General features: G+C 42.4%; 1 pseudogene; it reads left to right on the top strand.

The window, feature by feature from the left end:
- The first annotated feature begins 483 nt into the window (after positions 1-483).
- LOC112633367 lies at positions 484-26,626 on the top strand (annotated as a pseudogene).
- Positions 26,627-26,857: the final 231 nt, after the last annotated feature.

Genomic DNA, 26,857 nt, shown 5'->3' with positions numbered 1-26,857 from the left:
AATCCATTGTGAGTCCATCATCATTTTATAAGCATAGTTTTCTTTTCTCCCTTCTCTGCACCTTTTGCACACTGGTAATGTTCTTCCTAGAATGCTTACTTGTATGACCTCCTCCAACAAAACTCACTTGCCATCCTGAAGGCTGAGCTTAAATGAGGAAACCAGGAAGCCTTTCTAATATCTTTAGCAGTAGTTATTTCCTCTCTTCTCAATTGTTCACATGGTATCTACCACATGCAGATACTTGGATTACCTCTTCCAGCAGACACTGTGGACATTTTCCTGCCTGTCTGTGTAGCAGTGTCTGCCCTTTAGATAAGTAAGGGAAGCCCACGAGGAAAAGAGAAACATAAAGAAGGAGGTTAGAACCAGATGGTTGAAATCAGCCACTGCCTTAGGCTTCCTGGTTGTCATGGATATGATATTTTCTATTGTTCATAACTCTGGTCTCTATGGTGAGCTCACAATTAAAGCTAGAACTTTATAAAGGCAAGAAACAAGATTGGGAGTGGCTCACTTAATATTTCAATGAAGGTGGAGGGCCGTGTCTTAGTTGGTTTTCTGATTCTAGAACAGAATACTCAAGACTGTGTAATTTATAAAGAAAAGAGATTTATTTTGTTTACAGTTCTGGAGGCTGGGAAGTCCAAGATCGGGTGGCCACATCTGGTGAGAACCTCATGGCTTTCACAGCATGGTGGAAAAGTGGAAGGTGAAACCAGTGCCTGTGAAAAGAAGAGAAATGAAGTGGGCTGACCCACTTTATAACAACCTGCTCTCTGGAGAACTAACCCAGTCTCTTAAGAACTGCATTAATCCCTTCATGAGGGTGGAGCCCCATGACCCAAACACTTCCCATTAGGCACCCCCTCCCAACACTGCTACATTCCGGAATTAAGTTCCCAACACCTGAACTTCTTGAGGGATATACTCAAACCATATCAGGCAGGTATGGCGAGGAGAGATAGATTGGGTGAAGATTAAAATAAATACATACTTTTCCAATGGTTTCCCTCCCCGACAAAATATTCATGTTACGTTAGCTCAAATCTTGTTTTAGATCTATTTCCTCTATTCCTGTTAAGACAGCAATATAACTTACTCCACCAACTGACTCCCTTCTCACCACCTCACAATCCATGGCACGTCTTAAAATGACCAACTCAGGGACGGGCGTGATGGCTCACACTTGTAATCCCAGCACTTTGGGAAGCTGAAGCTGGTGGATCACCTGAGGTCAGGAGTTCAAGACCAGCCTGGCCAACATGGCAAAACCCCCTCTCTACTAAAAATACAAAAATTAGCCAGGCATGGGGGCGCACCTGTAATCCCAGCTACTTGGGAGGCTGAGGCAGAAGAATCACTTGAACCCAGGAAGCAGATGTTGCAGCAAGCTAAGATGTGCCATTGCACTCTAGCCTGGGTGATAGAACGAGACTTCATCTCAAAAAAAAAAAAAAAAAAAAATAGACCAACTGAATATGGTAAGTGGAGAAAAATAATCCATGTCAGGGATTTCAAGGAGTGTGCACTGAATGTGGCATATACAGGATGACACTGAAGAAGAGGTTGACAGTAGGCTTTCTGGTCTCTCTTAGTAAGTAGCAGATGGGACCCTCTGACTTAAGTGGTGAGGTATGGAGGTAGGGGAGCTAGAGGCACGTGGGAGAATTTCAATACTTAGACTGCCTTTTGCCCAGCATTTACAGGGTTGACTTTAGCCAACATAAAACAGCAGCCTTAGGAAAGAAGTAGTGTATGGTCTTGGCTGGACCTTGGCATAGTTCAGTACCTGGCATTAGCCAAACTGCAAACTTAGAGGACACAGTTTCCACCCGAGAACACTCTCTGTTCTGATGCCAACTATAAGTTTGAGAGCTCCCCCAAAACACTTTTAGGTTTGATAATTCACTAGAAAGCCTCACAGGACTCACTGAAAGCTATTACACTCACAGTTATGGTTTATTAAGGGAAAGGATACAGATTAAAATCAGCCAAAAAGCTAGGTACAGTGACTGTCACCTGTAATCCCATTGCTTTGGGATTACAAGTCAGGCTGAGGCATGACGGTCACTTGAGCCCAGGAATTTGAGGCTACAGTGAGCTATGATTGTGCCACTGCACTCCAGCTTGGGTGACAGTGGGAGACTGTTCAACTAATTAACTAAACTAACTAACTAGATAAATAATAAAATCAGCCAAAGGAAGAGATACATAGGGCAGAGTCTAGGAGTGCTCCAAACATGAGGCTTCTGTTCCTTCTCCATGGAATCAGGACATGTCACCCTTCTGGTATTGATATGTGACAATGCTCAAAAAGTATTGCTAATCAGAGAAGCTCACCAAAGTTTCAGTATTTAGAGTTCTTATTTGGGGTTTTGTTATGTGCTCATGATTGATCAATTGATTGCCTTGTTGAACTTCGTCTTCAGGTCAATTGATACTTCATGCTCCAAAGTCCCCGTTCTAAGTCACATGTTTGGGCTTTCTGTCATGGCCAGCTTCTATCCTAAGCCTTTAACTCAGTGTGGCCAGCCCCATCCTTAAACAAAGGCACTCCTATTAGATTTGGCATAGCTTACCTTCTAGAAGCCTAAGGCAAAGGCCAGATGTCAATTGGGGCAGGACCAAACTCTTCACTACAAAGCTACACAGTAAGTTAGAAAAAGTTAATTCATGGGATAGTGGTTTTGCCCAACAGAGAAGAGCAAAAATAAAGCTCCCTTGCAGGGGAGTGCATGAATCTTCTTCCCTCTTCTCCCTTGCCAGGTTTTTGTTGGATTGTACAACTAGAATTGCAAGTTTATATCAACTGGCCCTCCAGCCTAAGAAGTGAGAGGAAGATACTAATAACAGAGAGGCTCACAGTGAGGAACAACGTTTTACTTATCCGCATCCTAAACACCTGGATTAGATTGACTTTGTTCAAAAATTAGTAAAAAGAAAATACTGATATGGCAGCTAAGAAAATAATTTATCGTTAAGAGATGGAGAATTGAGATATAGAAGGGGAGAATTATTTGGAAAAAAAGTTTATTCAAGAAGAAGATTAGCCTAGGTAAAGAATTTATGGCTAAGACCCCAAAAGTAAATACAACAAAAACAAAAATAAATAAATGGGACTTAATTAAACTACAAAACTTCTGCACAGCAAAAGAAATAATCATCAGAGTAAACAGACAACCTATAGAATGGGAGAAAACATTTGCAAATTATGCATCTGGCAAAGGACCAATATCCAAAGTCTACAAGGAATCAAACAAATCAGCAAAAACCTCACCAGATAATCCCATTAAAAGGTGGGCAAAGGACATGAATAGATATTTCTCAAAAGAAAATATAAAAATGGCCAAAAAATATAAGAAAAAATGCCCTACATCACTAATCATGTTGGAAATGCAAATTAAAACCACGATGAGACACTACCTTACCCCAGCCAGTATGGTCATTATTAAAAAGTAAAAACAAACAAACAAACAAAAAAAGATGTTGGTGTTGATGTGGGGAGAAAAGAAAACTTATACGCTGCTGGTGGGAATGTAAATGAATACAACCTCTGTGGAAAACAGTATGGATATTTCTCAAACAAGTAAAAGTAGATCTACCATTTGATCCAGCCATCCGACCACTGGGTATCTACCCAAGGAAAGTAAGTCCTTATGTCAAAAAGACATCTGCACATGTGTTTATGGCAGCACAATTCACAATTGCAAAGATATGGAATCAATCTAAGTGCCCATCAACTGATGAGTAGATAAAGAAAATGTTATATATATATTTGTGTGTGCATATATGTAATATATAAAAATATATAAATATATATATATATATATATATATATATATGCGCACCATGGAATATAATTCAACCTTAAAAAGGAAGAAAATAATGTCTTTTGCAGCAACTTGGATGGAACTGGAAGCCATTATTCTAAATGAAGTAACTCAGGAATTGAAAACCAAATACTGCATGTTTTCACTGATAAGTGGACGCTAAGCTTTGGGTATGCAAAGCCATGCAGAATGGTATAATGGACATTGGAGACTCAGAAGTGGGGAGGGTCAGGGGGTGAAGGATGAAAAACTACCTATTGGGTACAATGTACACTACTCAGATGACAAGCGCACTAAAATTCTAGACTTCACTGTTATAAAATTCATCCATGTAACCCAAACCACTTATACCCCTAAAGCTATTGATATAAAAAAGATTTTTATAAAGAAGGAGCAAGTTTTAGAAAATGTCTATGATGTGTTCTCAATATCTTTAAGATATGATCTTGAAATGAGACTAATGGTGAATGATAATACAGCAGAAGTGACAAAGTAGGTGGCTGATGAGCTATCTTAAATGGGGGTTAAAAAATAAGCAGAGTTTAGTCATAGAATTTAAATCTTCAAAAAATAATAAAGCTGAATAAAACCTATTTAAAATTAAATTAGTGATGTGGAGAGAAAACTTGAGAAAACTTCCCAGAATAGAGAGAAAATGGTACAGGATAAAATGCAAGACAGGAAAAAATAGTAGACATTGAGAAGAGAGGAAGGAGGCCCAACATCAGATAATTGGTGATAGCAATGGGATGCAATATTCAGAGAAATCAGGGGGTAAAATAGAAGAAACTTTTCTTGACCTGAAGAAAAACCTAGCACCAGGGAAAATAATTTTTAAAATGTGCCCACCCTCCAAGATGGCTCCCAAGGTCCCCACCTGCAGGTATTCACATCGGATCAGGGTAGGTCTGTGTGACTAATAGCATATGGCAGAAGCAATAGTCTATCACTTTTGAGATTAGGTTGTAAAGATGTTGTAGCTCTGTCTTGGTGGTTCTTTCTCTTGGATTACTTTTTCTGGAGGAATGAAGTCACCATGTCATGAGTAGCTCTTTGGAGAGGCCCATATGCGGAGGAACTGAGCCCTCTGACCTCCCACCATGGCAAGCCTTCAGATGACTCTAGCCTCAGCTGACATCGTGAGATGCCCTGAGCCAGACCCATTCAGCTAAGCCACTCTTGGATTCCTGGAGAGATCATCAATATTTATTGCTTTAAAGTGCTGAATTTTGAGGTAATTTGTTATGGAGCAATAGATAATTAATACAGTCATGATGCAGAAGGAACTAGAAGGGAGATTAGGGAGTAGCTGGAAAAAGAGGGGAAATCTAGAGATTAAGTCATGTTTAAATGCTAGTGGAATAATTCAATAGACAAGGATAAAGGTTGGAGGTACAGCAAGGGTAAGGGGCTATGTAATCACATAAGGCTCCTGAGAAGGTGGGTAGAGGTGGGATCCAGGGGTACGTAGGTATAGGGATTGGCCTTCAGAAGGAGCAGGGGAACTTTCTGAGGATCTCAAAATCAAATGCTTAGTTGCCTGGCAATGTAGGCATTTAAGTTTGAGATTCCACAAGAGAGACAAGCCTCTGATAAGCTTACTTGAGAAAATGCAATTATATAACATTAATAATAAGAAAGAGGATATTATGGAGAATGAGATTAAAACCATGTAAGAAAAATGGTACACAACTCTAAGCTTAAGAATTTGAAAATTCAGAGGACATTTTTTCTCTAAGACAATTATCAACTGCCAAAATTGTTTCAAAAGAAACAGAGGCCGGTCACGGTGGCTCACATCTGTAATCTCAGCACTTTGGGAGGCCAAGGTGAGCAGATCACTTGAGCCCAGAAGTCTGAGACCAGCCTGGGCAACATGGTGAAACCTCATTTTACTAAAAATACAAAAAGTAGCCAGGCGTGGTACACACCTGTAGTCCCAGCTACTCTGGAGGCTGAGGTCGGAGGACTGCTTGAGCCTGGGAGGTGGAGGTTGCAGTGATCCAAGATCATGCCACTGCACTCCAGCCTGGGCAACAGAGCAAGACCTTGTCTGAAAAAGAAAAGAAAAAAAAGAAAAGAAAAGGAAGAATAATAACCATAGGAGAAATGGAAACAGTTGTTAGGAAATTACAAGAAAGGTATTTGGAGACATGGTTTCATAGGTTATTGCATTAATTAAAATTAAATAAAATGTAAAATTCTCTTCTTCAATTTCACTAGCCACTTTTGAAGTGCTCAGTAATCACATGTGGCTAGTGGTTGCCATATTGGAGAAGACAGATATAGAGCATTTCTGTCACCTCAGAAAGTTCTATGGGTCAGTGTTGCTCTAAAGGGATAGGCAATTCTTATTCTGCGTAACTTGTTTCCAGATGCATAAAAATGCTGTGAATCTCCCAATTTGTTTTGTGAAACTAGAGGAGCACTGATGCTAAAACACAGCCAAGATGACATCACAAAATTTAGAAACCAATCTCACTTGTGAATAGATACAGTACTTCAGACTCAGATGCTCATTCAGGAATAATTCAAATTGGCATTCCGAAAGTGCAAGGATATTTGAATAATAGGAAATCCATTAGTATGGTTCATCACGTCAGAATAGAAAAGGAGAAAAGCATACGGTTATCTTCATAGATACAAAACAACATTTGAAAAAATTGAACGGTCATTTCTGAATACACTAACAGGAAGGATCTTTATTCAGTATACTGAAGAAAAGTCTCCCCAGACATCATTATCATCACAGCCAAAAAGATATTTAATAATAAAAATACTACAGGCATTCCAATTAAAGTGAGAAATAGGACAGAGGCCTTCTATCATTTTTATACTTTGATAGTGTTCTAGAAATTCCAGTATAAAATTATAAAAGAATAAGAGGAATAGAGAAAGGAAAGAGAGAAATTATATAAAATTTGTGACATATTTTTTAAAAACCATAACTAGAAGTCCAAGAGAATCAATTACAAACTAATAAGAGAGTTCAGTAAGGCATGAGAAGTGGCCCCTGACCGCTGAGAAAGGGCATCACTACCAGGCTGCTGTCATCTCCTGTTGAACATAAACACTTAAGCAGAACACAAATATCAATCGAGGCCACTTTGTCTCCCTGAGGGATCAAGACAAAACCCAAATTTCTCTGTAATTGTTTCTGAACCCAAAAGAAGACATTAAAAGTGACCAAACATGCCTCGTCCAGGCTTAGTGGTGATTCTGCTTCTTTACTTCACTTTATTCTTCCTGCCTGCTAAATACCAGCGATTCAGATACCCAATCATAGAGCTGCCCCTGTTTCCAGACAGCAGCCAATTCAGAGCACAGCCTTGCTCCCTGGAACCCTTCTCAAAATCAGCTAATAAAAGCCCCAATCCTCTAATTCTTTTAAAACATCTTCCCACTAAGTCACCCTAGGGTTCCCTGAGGTGTGTATTTTTCTTGATTACAATGAGCAGCAAACCCCATTTGTTCAACTCCTTGGAGGTCTTTAACTGATAGGCATTGACAGGTAGCTATTAAAAAACACATACGCAGCCAGGCACAGTGGCTCATGCCTCCAATCCCAACACTTTGGGAGGCCAAGGCAAGTGGATCACTTGAGCCCAGGAGTTTGAGACCACCAACATAGTGAGACCCTGTCTCTACAAAAAGTAGCTGAGCATGGTAGTGTGCGCCTGTAGTCCCAACTACTCAGAGGGTTGAAATAGGAGAACCACTTGAGCCCAGGAGCTTAAGGCTGCAGTGAGCTGAGATGGCACCACTGCACTTCAGCCTGGGTGACAGAGTGAGATCTTGTCTCAAAAAACAAAAACGGAAACAAAAACCACATATACAAATAGTAACAACAGTAGCAACAGCAACAACAATAAAACATCAATAAAATATACTGTGATAACCAGTAATAAATATACAATGAAAAAAGTACACATACAGATTTGTGCATTTGAAAAAGTCTTAAGAGAAAAGATATCTAAATGTTAACTGTGGTTACCTTCTACTTTGTGGAACTTAGATACTTTTTTGAATTTCAAATTCTTTTTTCTTTTTATTGTGGTAAGAATGTTTAACATGAGATCTACCCTCTTAACAGATTCTTAGTGTACAATACAGTATTGTTAACTGTATGCATAATGTTGTACAGCAGATCTCTAGAACTTATTTATCTTGCATAACTGAACTTTATACCCATTGAATAGCAATGCCACATTATCCCCAAGTAGCTGGGATTGCAGGCACCCACTCCACGCACAGCTAACTTTTTTGTGTGTATGTGTGTTTTTAGTAGAGATGGGGTTTCACAATGTTGGCCAGGCTGGTCTCAAACTCCTGACTTCAAGTGATCCACCTGCCTTGGCCTCCCAAGGCACTGGGATTACAGGCATGAGCCACCGTGTCAGGCCCAATTTCCTCCTTTTAAAAGGATGAATAATATTCCATTGTAGCTACTGTATATATCACATTTTCTTTATCCATTCATCTGCTAATGGATACTTGCGTTGTTTCTGTATCTTGGCTATTATGAATAATACATGGGAGTACAGATATCTCTTTGCGATCCAGTTTTCCATTTATTGAATATATATTTAGAAGTAGTTCTACTTTTAATTTTTTTGAAGAATCTCCAAACTGTTTTCCATAATGACTGTACCAATTTACATTCCTATCAACAGAGTACAAGGGTTCCAATTTCTCTACATCCTCACCAACACTTGCAATCTTTTTGATCATAGCCAATCTAACGGGAGTGAGGTGATACCTCATTGCAGTTTTGATTTGCATTTTCCTAAAGATTCCCTAAAGTAATGTTTAGCATCTTTTCATATACCTGCCATTTCTATGCCTTCTTTGGAGAAATGTCTATTCAAATCCTTTACCCTTTTTTAAATCATGTCTTTTTTTTTTATGCTATTGAGTTGTAGATATTCCTTACGTATGGTTGTCATTGGTATGTGCAGGGAATTGGCTCTAGGATCCCCTGGGTATACTAAAATTCATGCATACTCAAGTCCTGCACTTGGCCTTGTGGAACCCATGTATATGAAAAGTCATTCCTCTGTATACACAGGTTTTGCTTCCCCCAAATACTGTGTTTTTTATCCACATTTGGTTGAAAAAAATCTGTGTATAAGTGGATCCACACAGTTCAAAGCCATGTTTTTCAAGAGTCATTTGTATTATAGTTTTAAACTCCTTATCAGATACATGGTTTCTAAATATTTTCTCTCATCCCATAGGTTGTCTTTTCACCTAGTTATTTCCTTTGCTTTACAAAAGCTTTTTAGTTTGATATAGTCCCAATTGTCTATTTTTGCTTTTGTTGCCTGCATCTTTGATGTCATAACCAATAAATCATTGCCAGAACTATGTCATAAAGCTTTTTCTCTATGTTTTCTTCTAGAAATTTTAAAATTTCAGTTATTTAATTCACTTTTAGCTGATTTTGTGTGTGGCATAAGATAATGGTCCAGTTTTTGTTTTTTTTTGCATATGGATATCTGGTTTTCCCAATACCATTTGTTGAACTGACTACCCTTTCTCCACTGTGTATTCTTGGCACCCTGTCAAAGATCAGTTGATCATATATGCCTGCATTTATTTCTGAGTTCTCTATTCGGTTCTATTGATCTATATGTCTGTCTTTATGCCAGTGCCATGCTGTTTTAATTACTGTAGCTTTGTAATGTATTTTGAAGCCAGGAGATTGTGATGCCTCCAGTTTTGTTCTTTTTGCTCAAGATTGTAATAGCTATTTGGGGTCCTTTGTGGTTCCATACAAATTTCAGGATTTTTTTTCTTCAACTGTAAAAAATGCCATTGGGATTTTGAAGAAAATGCTTTGAATCTGTAGATCATTTGTGTACTGTGGGAATCTCAACAATATTAATCATTTCACTTTATAAGCACAGAATGTCTTTTCATCTATTTGTGCCTTCATTAATTTATTTCATCGGTGTATTGCAATAGTCAGCGTACAAGTCTTTCACCTTTTTGTTAAAGTTATTCATAAGTAATTTATTCTTTTTGATGCTACTATAAATGTGATTTTTTGTTTTTGTTTCCTTTTCAGGTAATTTATTGTTAGTGTATAGAAATACAATTGATTTTTACATGTTGATTTTATATCCTACAACTTTACTGAATTGGTTTATTAGTTCTAAGAGTTTTTTTCATGGAGGCATTAGAGTTTTCTATATGTAAGATCATGTTGCCAGGTATGGTGGCTCATGCTTGTAATCCCAGCACTTTGGGAGGCCAAGGTGGGTGGATCACCTGAAGTCAGGAGTTCAAGATCAGACTGGCCAACTTGGCAAAACCCTGTCTCAACTAGAAATACAAAAATTATCTGGGTGTGGTGGTGTGCGCCTGTAATCCCAGTTACTCAGGAGGCTGAGGGAGGAGAATCGCTTGAACCTGGGAGGCAGAGGTTGCAATGAACCGAGATCACACCACTGCACTACAGCCTGGGTAACAGAGCAAGACTCTGTCTCAAAAAAAAAAAAAAGGTAATATTATTCATATTATTTTCAGAGATAGTTTTGGGTGCCTTTTGTTTCTTTTTCTTGACTAAGTAATTGCTCTGGCTCATCAAAAAATCTTAAGTTGAACCATCATAATCAAAGACCATCTGCTGTGTTTCCAGCAATAAATGCATTTTTGACCGATGGTATTTTCAACTTATGATGGATTTATCAGGATATAATCCCATCATAACTCAATAAGCATCTATATAATATGTCTTAGTGTGGATTGACTGCTTTGTTTGCTCATCTGTAAGAAGCAACTCCTCATCTATTCAAGTTTGATCATGAGGTTTCAGCAATTTAGACACATTTTCAGGCTCCACTTTTTTTTTTTTTGAGATGGGGTCTCATTCTGTTGCCAGGCTGGAGTGCAGTGGCATGATCTCAGTTCACTGCAACTACTGCCTCTCAGGTTCACATGATTCTCCTGCCTCAGGCTCCTGTGTAGCTGGGATTACAGGCATGCATCACCGCACGTGTATTTAAAAGGGAAACAGAGCATAAAAATTTGGGAAATTTGCAGCCTGGCCATGTGGTAGAAAAGAAAAACCCATTTTTTTCAGGGAAGGAATTCAAGCAGGTTGCAGAAATTTGCATAAGTAAAGAGGTTCCAAGTACTAATATCCAAGACAATGAAAAAAAGTCCTCCAAGGCATTTCAGAGAACTTTGTGCAGCCACTCCCATCACAGACCCAGAGGTCTAGAAGGGAAGAATGGTTTTGTGAGCCAAGCCTGGGCCCTGCCACCTCTTGCAGCCTTGGGACACTGCTCCCTGTGTCCCAGTTGCCTCACCTCTAGCCATGGCTTAAAGGGGCCCAGGTATGCTTGGGCTGCTGCTTCAGAGAGTGCAAGTCATAAGTCTTGGCAGCTTCCATGTGGTGTTAAGCCTGTGGGTGCTCAGAGTGCAAGAGTTGAGGCTTGAGAGCCTCCACCTAGACTTCAGAGGATGTATCAAAAAGCCTGGATGTCCAAGCAGAAGCCTGCTGCAGGGGTGGAGCCCTCATGGATAACATCTGCTAGGGCAGTGCAGAGGGGAAATGTGGGGTTGGAGCTTCCACACAAAGTCCCCACTGGGGCACTGCCTAGTGGAGCTGTGAGAAGAGGGCCACTATCCTCCAGACCCCAGAATGGTAGATCCACTCTTAGCTTACCCCCTGCACCTGAAAAAACCACAGGCATGCAACACCAGCCCATGACAGCAGTCACAGGAGCTGACCCCTACAAATCCAGAGAGGTGGAGTTTCCCAAGGCCTTGAGAACCCACCCCTTGCATCAGAGTGCTCTAGACATGAGACACGGAGTCAAAAGAGATTATTTTGGAGCTTTAAGATTTAATGACTGCCCTGCTGGGTTTGGGGCTTGCATGGGGGCTGGGGCCATTTCTTTTGGCCAATTTCTTTTATTCAGAATGTATTTACCCAATGCCTGTACCCTCATTGTATCTAGGAGGTAACTAACTTGCTTTGATTTTATAGGCTCATAGGCAGAAGGGAGTTGCATTTTCTTGGATGAGACTTTAGACTGTGGACTTTTGAGTTAATGCTGAAATGAATTAAGATTTGGGGGAACTGTTGGGAAGGCATGATTAGTTTTGAAATGTAAGGGCATGAGATTTGGGAGGTCAGGGGTGAACAATATGGTTTGGCTGTGTCCCTACCCAAATCTCATCTCGAATTCCCACATATTGTGGGAAGGACCTGGTGGGAGGTAATTGAATCATGGGAGCAAGTCTTTTGGAATGGAGTATTTACCCAGTGCTTATACCATCTTTGTATCTTAGAAGTAACTAACTTGTTTTTATTTTACAGGCTCATAGGTAAAAGAGACTAGCCTTGTCTCAGATGAGACATTGGACTATGGACTTTTGAGTTAATGCTGGAATGAGTTAAGACTTTAGGGGACTGTTGAGAAGAGATGATTGTGTTTTGAAATGTGAAAAGGACATGAGATTTGGGAAGGGCCAGGAGCAGAATGATACAGTTTGAATCTGTGTCCCCACCCAAATTTCATGTTGAATATAATTCCCAATGCTGAAGGTGAGGCCTGGTGGGAGATGGGGACTCATGGGATGTGATTGAATCATGGGAATGGTTTCTAATGGTTTAGCACCATCCCCCTAGTACTGCCCTCATGATAGAGTTTTCATGAGATCTGGTTGTTTAAAAGCATGTGGCACCTCCTCACTTTCTCTCTTCCTCCTACTCCAGCCATATGAACTGCCTTGCACCCCCTTTGCCATCCATCATGATTGGAAGCTTCCTGAGTCCTCCTGAAGAAGCAGAAGCCACTATGCTTCCTGTACAGCCTTTAGAATCAGGAGCCAATTAAACCTGTTTATAAACTACCCAGTCTCAGGTATTTCTTTATGGCAATGTGGGAATGGACTGATATACCCTCAAAGTCATCCATGAGGGTTGGAATCAAATCCTACCAAACTCCAGTTAATGTTGCTATTTTGACTTTCTCCTGTAAATCACAAATCTTCTTAATGGCATCTAGAATGCTGAATTATTTCCAGAAGATTTTCTATTTAGTTTGCATAGATCCATTAGAGGGATCAATATCTATGGCAGCTATAGTCTTACAAAATATGTTTCTTAAATTATAAGTCTTGAAAGTTGACATTGCTCCTTGATCCAGGGGCTGAAGAATGAATATTGTGTTAGCAGGATGAAAACAGCATTACTTTCTTTGTACATCTGTAATCAGAGCTCTTGATTGACCAAGAGCATTGCCACTGAGGAGTAATACTTAAAACAATCTCTTTTTCTGAGTAGTAGGTCTCAATTGTGGGCTTAAATATTCAGTAAACCATGCTGTAAACAGATGTGCTGTCATCCAGTCTTTGCTCTTCCATTTTTAGAGCACAGGCAGAGTAGATTTAGCATAATGCTTAAGGGCTCTAGGAGTTTCAGAATAGCAAATAAAAATTGCTTTCAACTTATAGTCACTAGCTGCATTAGTCCATAACAAGAGTCCAGCCCATCCTTGAAACTTTGAAGCCAGGCATTGACTTTCTCCTCTTTAGTTGTGAAAGTCCCAGATGGCATCTTCTTCTAATAGAAGGCTTTTTCATCTACATTGAAAATCTGTTGTTTAGTGTAGCCATCTTCATCAATTATCTTAATTATCTTCTGGATAACTTGCGGCAGCTTCTACATCAACACTTACTGTTTCACCTTGTACTTTTATGTTACAGAGACAGTTTTCCTACTTAAACCTCATTAACCAACCTCTGTTAGCTTCCAACTTTTCTTCTGCAGCTTCCTTACCTCTCTTGAACCTGCAAAGAATTCAAGAGAGTTCAGATTTTGCTCTAGATTAGGCTGTGGTTTAAGGGAATGTTTTTCCTGCATTGATCATCTATCTGGACCACTCAAACGTTCTCCATATCAGCAATAAGGCTGCTTTGCTTTATTATCATTTATATATTTACCAGAGTAGCACTTTTAATATGCATTAAGACTTTTCCTGTGCATTCACAACTTGGCTGACTGTTTGGCACAAGAGGCCTAGCTTTCAGCCTATCTTGGTTTTTGTCGTGCCTTCCTCACTAAGCTTGATCATTTCTAGCTTTTGATTTAAAGTGAGAAATATGGGACTCTTCCTTTCACTTGGACATTTAGAGGCCATTGTAGGATTATTAATTGGCCTAATTTTAATATTGTTGTGTCTCAGGGAGTAGGGAAGTCCCAGTAGAGGGAGATAGATGGGAGAATGACTGGTCAGTGGAGCAGTCAGAACACACACAATATTTATCAATTAAGCTTGCCATCTTATGTGGGTATGGTGTGTGGTATCCCAAAACAATTACAACAGTAACATCAAAGATTACACTCACAGATCACCATGAAAAACATAAGAATAATGACAGTGTTTGAAATAGTGCAAGAATTAGCAAAATGTGACACAGAGACACCATGTAGCACATGCTGTTGGGAAAATGGCATTGCTAGACTTGCTTAATGCAGAATCTTTTTTTTTTTTCAATTTGTGAAAACACACACACACACCCCCCCCACCCCCTCACACACACAGTGTCTGCAAAATGCAATAAAGTGCAGTAAAATAAGGTGTGCTTGAATCTCCACTGTACTGAGACTCTTTCCGGAGATTTATCCTGTTGCTTTGTTCGGAATATATTTCCCTGTTTCTTCATATTCCTTGAGTTTTTGTGTCAGTATCTATGCGTTAGAAAATGTAGCCACCTTTCCCTATCTTCACAACTGAACTTGCGCAGGAGGAAATCCTCATCAGTCATTCTGCCCAGAGATTTTGGGGCCTCTCAAACCTTCATGCTTTGTTCTCAGAGGCCCCCAAGGTATCTTGATTATAGTAGGTGTGGGGAAAAGAAAGCGATCAGACTGTTACTGTGTCTATATAGAAAGAAGTAGACATAAGAGACTCCATTTTGTTCTGTATTTGAGATGCTGTTAATCTGTGACCCTACCCCCAACCTTGTCCTTGCAAGAGACATGTGCTGTGGTGACTCAAGGTTTAACGGATTTTGGGCTGTGCAGGGTGTGCTTTGTTAAACAAGTGCCCGAAGGCAGTATGCTTGTGAAAAGTCATCACCATTCTCTTAATCTCAAGTACCCAGGGACACATACACTGCCAAAGGTCGCAGGGACCTCTGCCTAGGAAAGCTAAGTATTGTCCAAGGTTTCTCCCCATGTGATAGTCTGAAATATGGCCTTGTGGGAAGGGAAAGACCTGATCGCCCCCCAGCCTGACACCCGTGAAGGGTCTGTGCTGAGGAGGGCTAGTATAAGAGGAAAGAGGGCCTCTTGGCAGTTGAGATAGAGAAAAGCATCTGTCTCCTGCCCGTCCCTGGGCAATGGAACATCTCGGTGTAAAACCCGATTGTATGTTTTGTTTACTGAAAAAGGAGAAAACTGCCTTAGGGCAAAAGGCGGGACTTGCTAGCGCAATGCTGCTCTTTATGCACTAAAAAGGTTTATGGAGATGTTTACATATGCATATCAAGGCACAACACTTTTCCTTAAACTTATGTCACAGAGATCTTGATTCATATGTCTTACTGCTGACCTTCTCCCTATGATGATCCTATTATCCTGCCACTTCCCTTTTTCTAAGATGGTAAAGATAATGATCAATAAATACGGAGGGAACTCAGAGACCGGTGCCCCGTGGGTCCTTTGTACGCTGAGCGCCGGTCCCCTGGGCCCACTTTTTCTTTCTCTATACTTTGTCTCTGTGTCTCATTTCTTTTCTCAAGTCTCTCGTTCCACCTAACGAGAAACGCCCACAGGTGTGGAGGGGCAGGCCACCCCTTCACTAGGTCTCATCAGTGCTCTAAGAAGAGACAGAAATCAGTCCCTTGAGCAGACCCTGGACAAGTTGGAAGGCTGGGTACCTGCTTCAACTCTTCTCCCTAGGGAGAAACTGGGAACAGATGGTTTCCTTCTGATGGTATGGTGCTGCGTTGGGGTAGGGATTATAATGAGAGTGTGTTTTGAATTTTCCTGTCGGCTTCAGTGCAGCTGGTTTCATATTCATGCAGGGTGCAGGAGTTTCTCAACTAGTTTCTGAATTCCTCAAAAAGGGAACTTGTCCATGCATTGTTGTTGAGTTGCGGTGTCTACTGGGAGAAGGAGAGTCCAGGGCTTCCTATGTGGCCATCTTACTGATGTTATCCTTCCCATGATGTCTACATATTCGATGATAAACACACATTATTTTATAGCCAGGTAAATTGCTATTTTCTGAAAACAGCGACTAATGAGAGATAAATGAAATTCTAAAATTAGATTTTTGTGTTATGAACTAATAAGGTTATAGAAAGTAGGCTGCGGAATGGAAAGAATCTAGATTGTCACAGTTTTCTCCATTTCACAGGTAGCTCATTGCCGCTTCTATGGAGCTATGGAAGAGAGAGAAGAGGGCACGAGTAAAGGCTGATGCCCCAGATGGGACAACCCTGTTCACTCTTTCTGCCAACATAGATGCTCTCTTTTGCTTCTAGACCAGCAAAACATCATATGATGTGTTCTGGGCCTCCTGAAGTCTGGCCTTGAATGTAGTCATTGACAACACTAAACCTTACTTAAGTGTACCCTGTAACTCTTGGAAAACAGTGAGGGTTAAGAAATCCCCCTACTTTTGTGTTCTGGGAAGCAAAAGGCATGTACTGCAAAGACACTCCTGACCCTTCCGCATATAACATAGATAAGAGTCATGGATCCTCCTTAGTTCAACAGTTCCCAAGCTTTTTGGAACCAGGGACCAGTTTCATGGAAGAAAATTTTTCCACAGATGGGTAGGGGCGGTGGTTTTGAGATGAAACTGCACCACCTCAGGTCATCAGGCATTAGTTAGATTCTCATAAGGAGCGTGCAACCTAGATCCCTCACATGCATGGTTCACAGTAGGGCTCGTGGTCCCGTGAGAAGCTAATGTGGGTGCTGATCTGACAGGAGGTGGAGCTCCGTGGTAGTGCTGGCTGGCCTGCTGCTCACCTCCTGCTGTGTGGCCTAGTTCCTAACAGGCCACAGACTGCTACTGATCTGTGGCCCAGGGGCTGGGAAACCCTGCCTTCGTTTACCCAGACAAAGTCAGACACTAACCTGCCAAATTCCTGTTCTTTACCTCATAAATGATTAGCTGAGCAGCATGTCCCTACTGATCAATCAGAACAAAATGCTTCTTAATCAAAATCTCCTTTCCCCAGGGCCCTGAACTTGACCCACTCTCAGCCTGGGCCAGAACCGGCTCCTCCTCAGCAGCCCCTCCTAAGCCTAGACCCACCTGGGCAGCAACATTCTCTGATCTACTCACTTTTTTCTTTTTTTTTTTTTTTTGAGACGGAGTCTCACTGTGTCGCCCAGGCTGGAGGGCAGTGGCATGATCTTGTCTCACTGCAGCCTCCACTTCCCAGGTTCAAGCGATTTTCCTGCCTCAGCCTCCCAAGTAGCTGGGATTACAGGGGCCCATCACCATGCCCAGCTAATTTTTTTGTATTCTTAGTAGAGACAGGGTTTCATCATGTTGGCCAGGCTAGTCTCAAACTCTTGGCCTCAAGTGATCCACCTGCCTTGGCCTCCCAAAGTGCTGGGATTATAAGCGTGAGCCACCACCACGCCCAGCTGCTGATCTACTTTCTGATCATGCCGTTTCCATTCACCCCACTTTCTAGCCTCATTTTCTCCTCCCTATAAAAGGAAACCCCTTTTTGCTTAACTCTCGAGACATTTGCAGATCTTATGGTTAGAGAGTTCTCCCCATTGCAATAGCCAGTTTCCTTCACTTTTACAAGAATCTTGTTTTGTTTTTGTTTTTGTATGAGACAGGGTCTTACTCTGTTGCCTAGGGTGGAGTGCAGTGGCCTGATCATTGCTCACTGCAGCCTCAAACTCCTAGACTCAAACGATTCTCCCACCTCAGCCTCCCAGCGAGCTAGGACTACAGGCGTGCACCTCCACAGCCAGCTAATTTTTATATTTGTCGTAGAGGCAGAGCTTTGCTGTGTTACTCAGGCTGGTATGATGACCTTTTGCAATCAGGTTTCTCTGTACTAATCAAAGATTTATTTTTGCTTTGGTTTTTGATGCCATATAAGTAAGGGGGGAAGAAAAAGAAGAAAAATGTCTGAATCCCACTCTGGGTTAAGGATGAGAGTTAGTATAATCCACCCACAAAAAGAAGCTCCTAAACACAACACTTAGTTGAAAATAAGACACCTCAATAGATAGAACCAAAGCAAAAAAAATAACCCAGGGTGGAGAGATGTAAAATGTGGAATGAAAAGTGCATGTTGTTTGCTGGGTGAGATGGCTCATGCCTGTAATCCAAGCTACATGAGAGGCTGAGGCAGGATGATTGCTTGAGCCTGGGAATTTAAGGCTGCTGTGAGCTATGATTGCATTACTGTACTCTCGTATGGGTGACAGAGCCAGACCCCAACTCTTTATTTTATTTTATTTATTTTTTGAGACAGGGTCTCACTCTGTTGCCCAGGCTGGGGTGCAACGATGCGATCTCGGCTTACTGCAGCCTACTCCTCCAAGGTTCTAACAATTCTCCTGCCTCAGCCACCAGAGTAGCTGGGAGGCATGCACCACCATGCCTGGCTAATTTTTATGTTTTTAGTAGAGATGGGGTTTCGACACGTTGCCCTGGCTGGTCTTGAACTCCTGAGCTTAAGCAATCCACCCACCTTGTCCTCCCAAAGTGCTGGGATTACAGACATGAGTCACTGCACCTGGCCAGACCCCGGCTCTTAAAACAAAAAACAAAAAATAAAAAATTTATGCTGTAACATAAAAAGAACAGGGTATCATCTGCAAAAATCCAACTCTAAATATCCCTGAAAAAGAAGATTATGAAGCACATAGAATAAAAAGAGGGCCGATTTTATATAAACTTAATGCTGAAAAAAAATTCTTTTTTAAATTGCACTTGAACTGCGTATGTAGAGAAACACGTATTCTAGATTAGCCTTCTTTTTGCAAAATTTGTGTAGGATTTTCTTGGTTTGCCAGTTTTCTTGAAAGAACATCATTTTCTGGTGTGTTTCTTCTTCCAACCCCGCATTTTCAAGCTCATATTGTTCTGGTGAACACAGTGAGACTCTTTGATCTGGTTTGATACTACGCAGAGCCGAATTTCAGCTATCTGAAAAAAACAACCTTCAAACCTGTAGGAGGATTATTAAAAGGCATAAAACTTTACAACCACTAAGCAAAAACAGGCTGGTAGTTATATCTATTAAGGATAATTACAGCATTTAAGCTTAATGGCATAATTTGGTCAATGGATAATTTAACCTGGCAGACATCAAAATTACATTTAAATATTACAGAAAGGAGACAAAACACACAGAGATGGTTGTTAGATGGGCTCAAAAACTTTTGGAATGCCTTTCCAAAGCTTCAAAATATCACCTTTAATGTCTTACTTCTTTCCCTGCTTAGAGTCAGGTTTATCTGAAATTGTGGCTTTTTGGAAAACTGTTTCCACTCAGGTGTGGTTAGAGTCACTTCAGTTATTATTGCAAACTTATTGTAAATATCTCAACTCCGTAACCACTCAAAGATATCTGTGCCTTCATCTCAGCTCATCATTTGGGAGAAATGACAGCCACCAAGGCTCATACAAGAACCCACCTGAGGCCAGACACGGTGGCTCATGCCTGTAATCCCAGCACCTTGGGAGGCTCAGGCAGGCAGATCACCTGAGGTCAGGTGTTCGAAATCAGTCTGGCCAACATGGCGAAACCCCATCTCTAATAAAAATACAAAAATTAGCTGGGCATGGTGGTATATGCCTATAATCCCAGCTACTCGGGAGGCTGAGGCAGGAGAATCGCTTGAACCCAGTGGGTGGAGGTTGCAGTGAGCCGAGATCCCACCATTTCACTCCAGCCTGGGCCAAAGAACCCACCTGAATCTGTAAAAGTCTGTTGTGGATTATAAAGAACAAGCTTATTTGTGAGAATTACATAACTTTCTAATCTTGTTAACTTAAAAATGTGGGCTAGATTCTACCTTGGGTTCCTTGATGAGATCTGTATCCATTGTATTTGTCCCAGAATATTTTCCTCCTCTCTTCCTTTGAAGAATCCTATGCCTAACACTATTACTCTTGTTGGGCAGAGCCCTGCTAGCCAATAGCTTTAGAGGATTTTCCAGCTAAGAGCTTAGTGGTGGGGGAAGTGGGGAGTGGATGTGAAGATTAGCTCATTAACCATGCAGAGACGCAGGCTGCATAATGACTGGCAAAGGCATGGATAAAAGGATGATGCAGATACTTTTCAAGGACAAGTTTTGGGGCTAGAGATTCCATTTCTAGAGGCAGGATAGACTCAGGAAACCCAGGGCTCCAGGAAATGGTGTGAGGTAAGGGTTGTGGCTGCTCCACCTCCCCCTAGTCCCAGATCTGCTGGCCCCAACTTTGTGCTGAGAGGGCTGTGAATCACTGCACCGCCACCCCCCAACAAGCTCCTATCCACTAAGGTTACACCATTAAAGCAGCTTTACTCCTGGAGGATTTAGTAATTAATCTGTCACTGAGTCACCATGGCAACATATTTGTGTATCTCAAATGCCATGAGCTCAAGGAGCCAGGATTTGAAAAACTGCTTTACCTAGTGCCCTAGCTAGTGATTAACAAAGGATTATGTTGTAGAACACAGGGCATGCTGGTTGGCTCCAAGGCAAAGGAGGCTTAGGGAACTAATGTTCATTTTTCCTCCTTTAGAAGCAGCTGAGCTTCCATTAAGGGATTGGGGACCAGCAGACCCCTTCTGGCCTCATGGGACACATCATGACCTCCTAGGGGCAATAAAAGAGAAATCCTCTGCTGTCCTCCACTCTGCTCTCCTCTCTTTCACTCCTTCTTTCTCTTCTCCCATTTATTAATTCAGTAATTCCAAGGAGGGATAAAAGATGTGAGATGTGATTCATTCACCTCAATTCTTAGGGGCATGCACTGGTACAAGACTTCTCTCATTTTGTTTCATTTAATTTCTCTCTCTCATCCCTGATGCCACATATATTTTCTTTCCCATTATAAGTGTTTTTTATTGGACTTCCTAGAAGCCGAACCTGGGACATAGTTTCTTTTTCCTTCCTTCCTCTCTTCTCTTCTCTTTTCTCTTCTCTTCTCCTCTCTCTCTCTTTCTTTCTTTCTTTCTTTCTTTCTTTCTTTCTTTCTTTCTTTCTTTCTTTCTCTCTTTTCTTTCTTCTCTTTCTTCTTTCTCTTGCTTTCTTACTTCTCTCTCTCTCTCTTCCCTCTCTTTCTTTTAATAAAGAGTCTCACTCTGCTGCAGGCTGAAGTACAGTGGCATGATCATGGTTCACTGCAGCTTTGACCTTCTGGGCTTAAGTGATCCCCCACCTTAACTTCCCAAGTAGCTGGGACTACAAGCACGTGCCACTATGCCTGGCTAATGTTTAAATTTTTTTTTGTAGAGACAGGGGTCTCAATATGTTGTCTAGGCTGGTCTCCAACTCTTGGGCTCAAACAATCCACTCAAATGATCTCAGTCTCCCAAATTGCTGGGATTACAGGTATGAGCCACCATGCCCTGCTTCAGAGTTTGTTGTTCAAGTGGTTTACGGTGGGAGAACGCTCAAGAAATACTGGTTAGGGGAGCAGGAGAGGAAAGGAAGTGGGCTCAGGCACATCTAGCCTCAGCTTACTGATGGGGAGCCCTGGAGCATGAACAGCACTGCAGGGTTGCCTTCCCCTTCCCTGTCCTGCTGACCCTACCGGGAGGCAAGGGGCAGGCCTGCCATCCAGGGGGCTGAGGGTTGCCAGCCAGGCAGCTCCCCAAAGAAGCAGGGCAGTTCTGAGACATTTGAAGCCAATACACACAGCAGCTGGGAGGATGCAGACTCCAGAACAGTGAAAGAGATTGGGTGGGACACCAACAGCTACAACAGGCAATCACGCTTTTGTAAGCATCTGTGTGTCTGTGTGTTTATCTGTTACTGCAGAATATTTAGTGCTCATTCAAAAAAATGTATTGAACCCCTATTTCTGTGCCTATTTCTATTCTGAAAGCTAGGGGGTTATAGTCATGATGAAAACAGACAGGATCACCCCTGCCCTTAGGTTGTTGTTAAGTGGAAGAAATAAATATTAAACAATGATTCACACAAATGAACATTTCAGAATGCAAAATGTAATACATGCTGAGAAGGAGAAGCTGAGGTGTGACAAGAGATCACAATGGAAGGTGAGATGCATGCTGGGGTGGAAGGGAGGCCTCCCTGGAGATGGGTATTTATGGCAGTGACCTAGAGAGAAGTCGATGTGAGCTGGCCAGAGAATGGGAGGGAGGCTGCTCCAAGCAGAAGGAGCAGAGAGAGCACCGTCCTGACCTGGAGAAAGGGCTTTGTGAGTTCAGGGAATTGAAAGGAGGTCAGTGTGGCTGGACACAGTGACAAAGGGGTAAGGACACGAGAACAGCAAGAAAGGGGGCCCATGGCGGCAGATGCCAGGCCTCGTGGGTCACGTTCAGGACTTACAGCTCTCAATGAAAGCCAATGGAAATCCACTGAAGACTCTGGGCAAGAAAGAGACATGATGACCATGGTGGCTCAAGGGCTGTGTGGGGTTTGGAGAAGGCAGGAACGGAAGCGGGGAGGCTTGTGGAGGTCGAGGGAGAGATGTCAGTGTTCTGGACATGAGCAGTGGCAGTGGATGTAAGGAGCAGCAGCTGGCAGAGGAGATTTCAGAGGGAGTAGGCGCAGGGGTTGCTGAGGGTTTGGGTGCAGGGGTGAGGGAAGGCAGGAGTGGAGGTTCACACTCACGTGGACAGAAGTGCCATTTTCCAGCGGGAGATGCGGGGCAGGCAGTCGGGAGGATGCGTTCAGAGCTCAGGGGATTGGCTGCACTGGAAATGTCAGCCCAGTGGTTGTCAGCACATGGGTGACACTTGGCACCCAGGGAGAAAGTACTGCTAAGGAGCAAAAGAAAAGAGAACAGGACTGAAGCCCACGTGAAGAGGGGAAACCAGCCAAGTGTCCGAAGGAGAAACCAGAGAGGCAGGAGGAACACAAAACATGGCAGCAATGAACCCAGCAGGGGAGGTTTCAGGGAGGAAGGTGGTCCGTGCTGGGGTATGCCCACTGTCGGGTGCCGGTCAGATGGTCTGTGGACAGGGCCGCAGCGGGGTGCGGTGGAACACAAGGGCTGCAGGTTGCTTTCCACAGGTGCAGCCCTGCTGGACGATGAGGGAGCACAGGCCAGATGCAGGGCACTCCTAAGTCAGTTTAGTTATTTGTGGAGGAGGAGAAGGGGCTGCTTCTGGACTGGGAATCAAGAACGATTTGGTTTGTTAAGAGGGGGGAGATGTTTGCATGCTGGGGAGGAGCTGGTTTACGGGGAGAGTCGATGGTACAGGAGAGAGAGAGGGGTTAATTGATAGAGAAAAGTCGCTACAGAGGTGGGAGCAGGTGGGAACAGACCACCATTCCCATTACCTGGCAAATGCTAAGCCCATGCACATTGGGGTTCCAGCCTAGAGAGATGACAGCAGAGGAGGGATGGGAACCTCTAAGTGGTGAAACTGTCCCTATAGACTTTATAAAATTAATCAGGGAAGAAGGAAGGGGGAGAAACGAAGATAAACCAAGCTTGCAGCACAGTCAGCATTAACCATGAGGTGTGCTTGCTCTCTGATCCACTTCCTCACAGCTGTTTGGGGCCTATCGACTCAGAATTACATGAACCCTGTTATGAGATGATCCTTCCTCTTAGCTGCTCTATAGATAACAACTTGAACATTATAAAACATTAAATTTTCCACTTGAGATACTCTTTCAGGTTCTGCATACCAATAAAACTACTGATGCCAGCTGGTCTTAAGGACCCCACAGGAGCTGAGTCACCAAAGAATGCAGTTTCCACATCCTGATGATTTCCTTCCCCTTACCCCAATTAATCAACAACCCCAAATTCTTATTTAGAAATGGACCAAATTCCTTCATACTGACCGGCACTGGCCGAGGCTTCCACATATGGCTCAGTGGATATGTAACAGGATCATTTGCCCAATGCCTGGCAAGTCAATATCCCAAGACAAGGGGGATTGCTGTAGAGAAAAAGTCTAATAATCATAGGAGAGCTAAATGAGGAGGTGGGAGGAAACCTCAACTCCACCAATCTAAGGAATTTGGGGCTAGGGATATTAAGGGTTTAGGAAAGGGCTGAGGTATGGGGATTATTGATTGGTGGAAGAGTGCAGGGTGAAGTCATAGGACAGGGAGATGAAGAAACGGCATTCTCATGCTGATTTGGTTCCTTATGGGGTCTTCAAACTGGTTAGCATCAGCCTTTCCTGCTGGAATTCAGGATATGAAGAATATCTTGAGCAATTCTTAAAAGCCTTGTGATTGTAACATCAGAAGTCCTATCTATGGGAAAATGGGGATTTAAACACTTAGTATCTTGAGCTGCATGACTTTCAGTTTAAGGAATTGGGCCAGAGTGCAACCTGCTTAATGCTTAATTATAACTAGATTTCTGCCCCAAAGCTGGCATCTAAATTCTTGTTAACCCTATGAGGATGGGTTTAGACACTCTCTTGGGTGATTCATCTCTCTGCAGGTCTAACCCTGAACCACGCTTCTGCAGACATCTGGTCCCTGGTTCAGTCAGTGACTCCAGAGCCAGTCCAGCCCATCAGGGCAACCCTCCTCTCAGGCCCCAGACTATCCCCGCTCCCTACTTCTGGTCACTGAATAATGACGCCCGCCAAATCTTGAGATGGCACTGTCAACCCTGCTTTCCCACAGCTCCCTAATTCCACGTCTCCCATAGTCTCCGATTATTTCCAGGGGTGCCTTGAAATGTAAAAGGTATTCAAAGCAAAATTTGTTGGCAGTCAACTTAATTCATACAAGCATTGCATTAAGGCACTTAAAGGGATGGCAGAAAATCAAACAATGGGATGGACACCCTGCCCTCGAAAAGGAGTTTCTTTGCTGATGCCGCCACTGGAAATAGTGCCATTAATTTTATAAAAGAGGCATCATATTCAGAAAGACTCTATCAACCACTGTAAATGCTTTGGAGCCTCTAACAGTTGTGAAATGTGGAAGCCAAGGATGTAGGGGCCTGTTGGAGTGCGCCCATTCCTGGATCTGGGAAGGAGACGCCTTTGAAGCTGTACCTCTCGGAAGACTTTGATCCTCCCAGGCCCAGAGATAAAGACAAGATGAGGGAGGTGTTATTAGTGTTATTATTTATACTTAGTGGAGCTTACATGTGGGGCCTCTTTTAAAAAGTGCTTGGGGCACTACTGATTTATAAGTAATTTCACTTCTCATAGCATCACTTCTAGGTGGAGGAAGAATGCCGGAGGCAGCGCTGGAAATAATCGCTTTTCTCCAAGTTAGAGTACTCATTAATCCAGGCCTAGTGGGAACACCTATTCCCTTTATTGTAGCCTTTTACTGGAAATTATTTCTTTAGTAGAAGCTCACGTGCCTCAGTGACCTGGAATGGGGGTTCTTGAGGGAATTCTATCATTCTCCCCTGTTGAAAGCTTACGTATGGAGAACATCTGGGTAAGAGTCACAGTCAGCTTGGAAAAGAGGGCAGTGATTAGGGATTTCTAGTTTTATTATTATTTTTTAAACATTTGTTGAGATTGGTTTAAAATCCAGGACATGGTTAATCTTGGTGAATGCTCCCTAGGCACTTGAAAAGCACATGTATTCTGCTGTTATAGGGTTGTTTGCTCTGTTAGATCCTGTTGGTTGAAGGTGTTGTTCAATTCTTCTATATCCTTATTATTTTCTTTTTTATTTTTTTAGAGACAGGGTCTATCTCCATTGTCCAGGCTGGAGTGCAATGGTGCAGTCATAGCTCACTGCAACCTCAAACTCCTGGGCTCAAGTAATCCTCCTGCCTCAGCCTCCTGAGTAGTTAGGACTACAGGTTTGTGCCACTATGCCTGGCTAATTTTTAAAATTATTATTTTTTCTCTTTCCGTGCCTAACGTAGCCATGGCTTCTGGTCCCAAGAAGCATCTAAAGCAGGTAGCAGCTCCAAAGCATTGGATGCTGGATAAATTGACTGGCGTGTTTGCTCCTTGTCCATCCACCAGTCCCCACGAGTTGAGAGATTGTCTCCTCCTCATCACTTTCCTAAGGAACAGACTTAAGTATGCCCTGACAGGAGAGGAAGTAAAGAAGATTTGCATGCAGCCGTTCATTAAGATCGATGGCAAGGTCCGAACTGATATAATCTACCCTGCCGGATTCATGGATGTCATCAGCATTGACAAGATGGGAGATAATTTCTGTCTGATCTGTGACACCAAACGTCACTTTGCTCTACATTGTATTATACCTGAGGAGGCCAAGTACAAGTTGTGAAAAGTGAGAAAAATCTTCGTGGGCACAAAAGGAATCCCTCATCTGGTGATTCATGATGCTCGCACCATCTCCTACCCTGATCCCCTCGTCAAGGTGAATGACACCATTCAGATTGATTTGGAGACTGGCAAGATTACTGACTTCATCAGGTTCGACACTGGTAACCTGTGTATGGTGACTGGAGGTGCCAACCTGGGAAGAATTGGTATGATCACCAACAGAGAGGCACCCTGGATCTTTTGACGTGGTTCACATGTAAGATGCCAAGGGCAACAGCTTTGCCACTTCACTTTCCAACATTTTTGTTATTTGCAAGGGCAACATGCCATGGATTTCTCTTCCCCAAGGAAAAGGTATCTGCCTCACCATTGCTGAAGAGAGAGACAAGAGATTGGCGACCAATCAAAGCAGTGGGTAAAATGGTCCCTGGGTGACATGTTAGATCTTTGTATGTAATTTAAAATAATGTGGCATGATTGATAGCCAAAAATGAAATAAAATTATTATTATTATTTTGTAAAGACAGGGTCTCATTAAGTTTCCCAGGCTGGTCTCAAACTCCTGGCCTTAAGTGATTCTCCTGCCTTGGCCTCCCAAAGTACTGGGATTACAGGCATGAGCTACCACGCCTGGCTCCTTGTGAATTTTC

The sequence above is a fragment of the Theropithecus gelada genome, chromosome 10 (assembly GCF_003255815.1).
Source record: "Theropithecus gelada isolate Dixy chromosome 10, Tgel_1.0, whole genome shotgun sequence".
NCBI lineage: Eukaryota > Metazoa > Chordata > Mammalia > Primates > Cercopithecidae > Theropithecus > Theropithecus gelada.
This window is presented reverse-complemented; position numbering and strand designations above follow the sequence as displayed.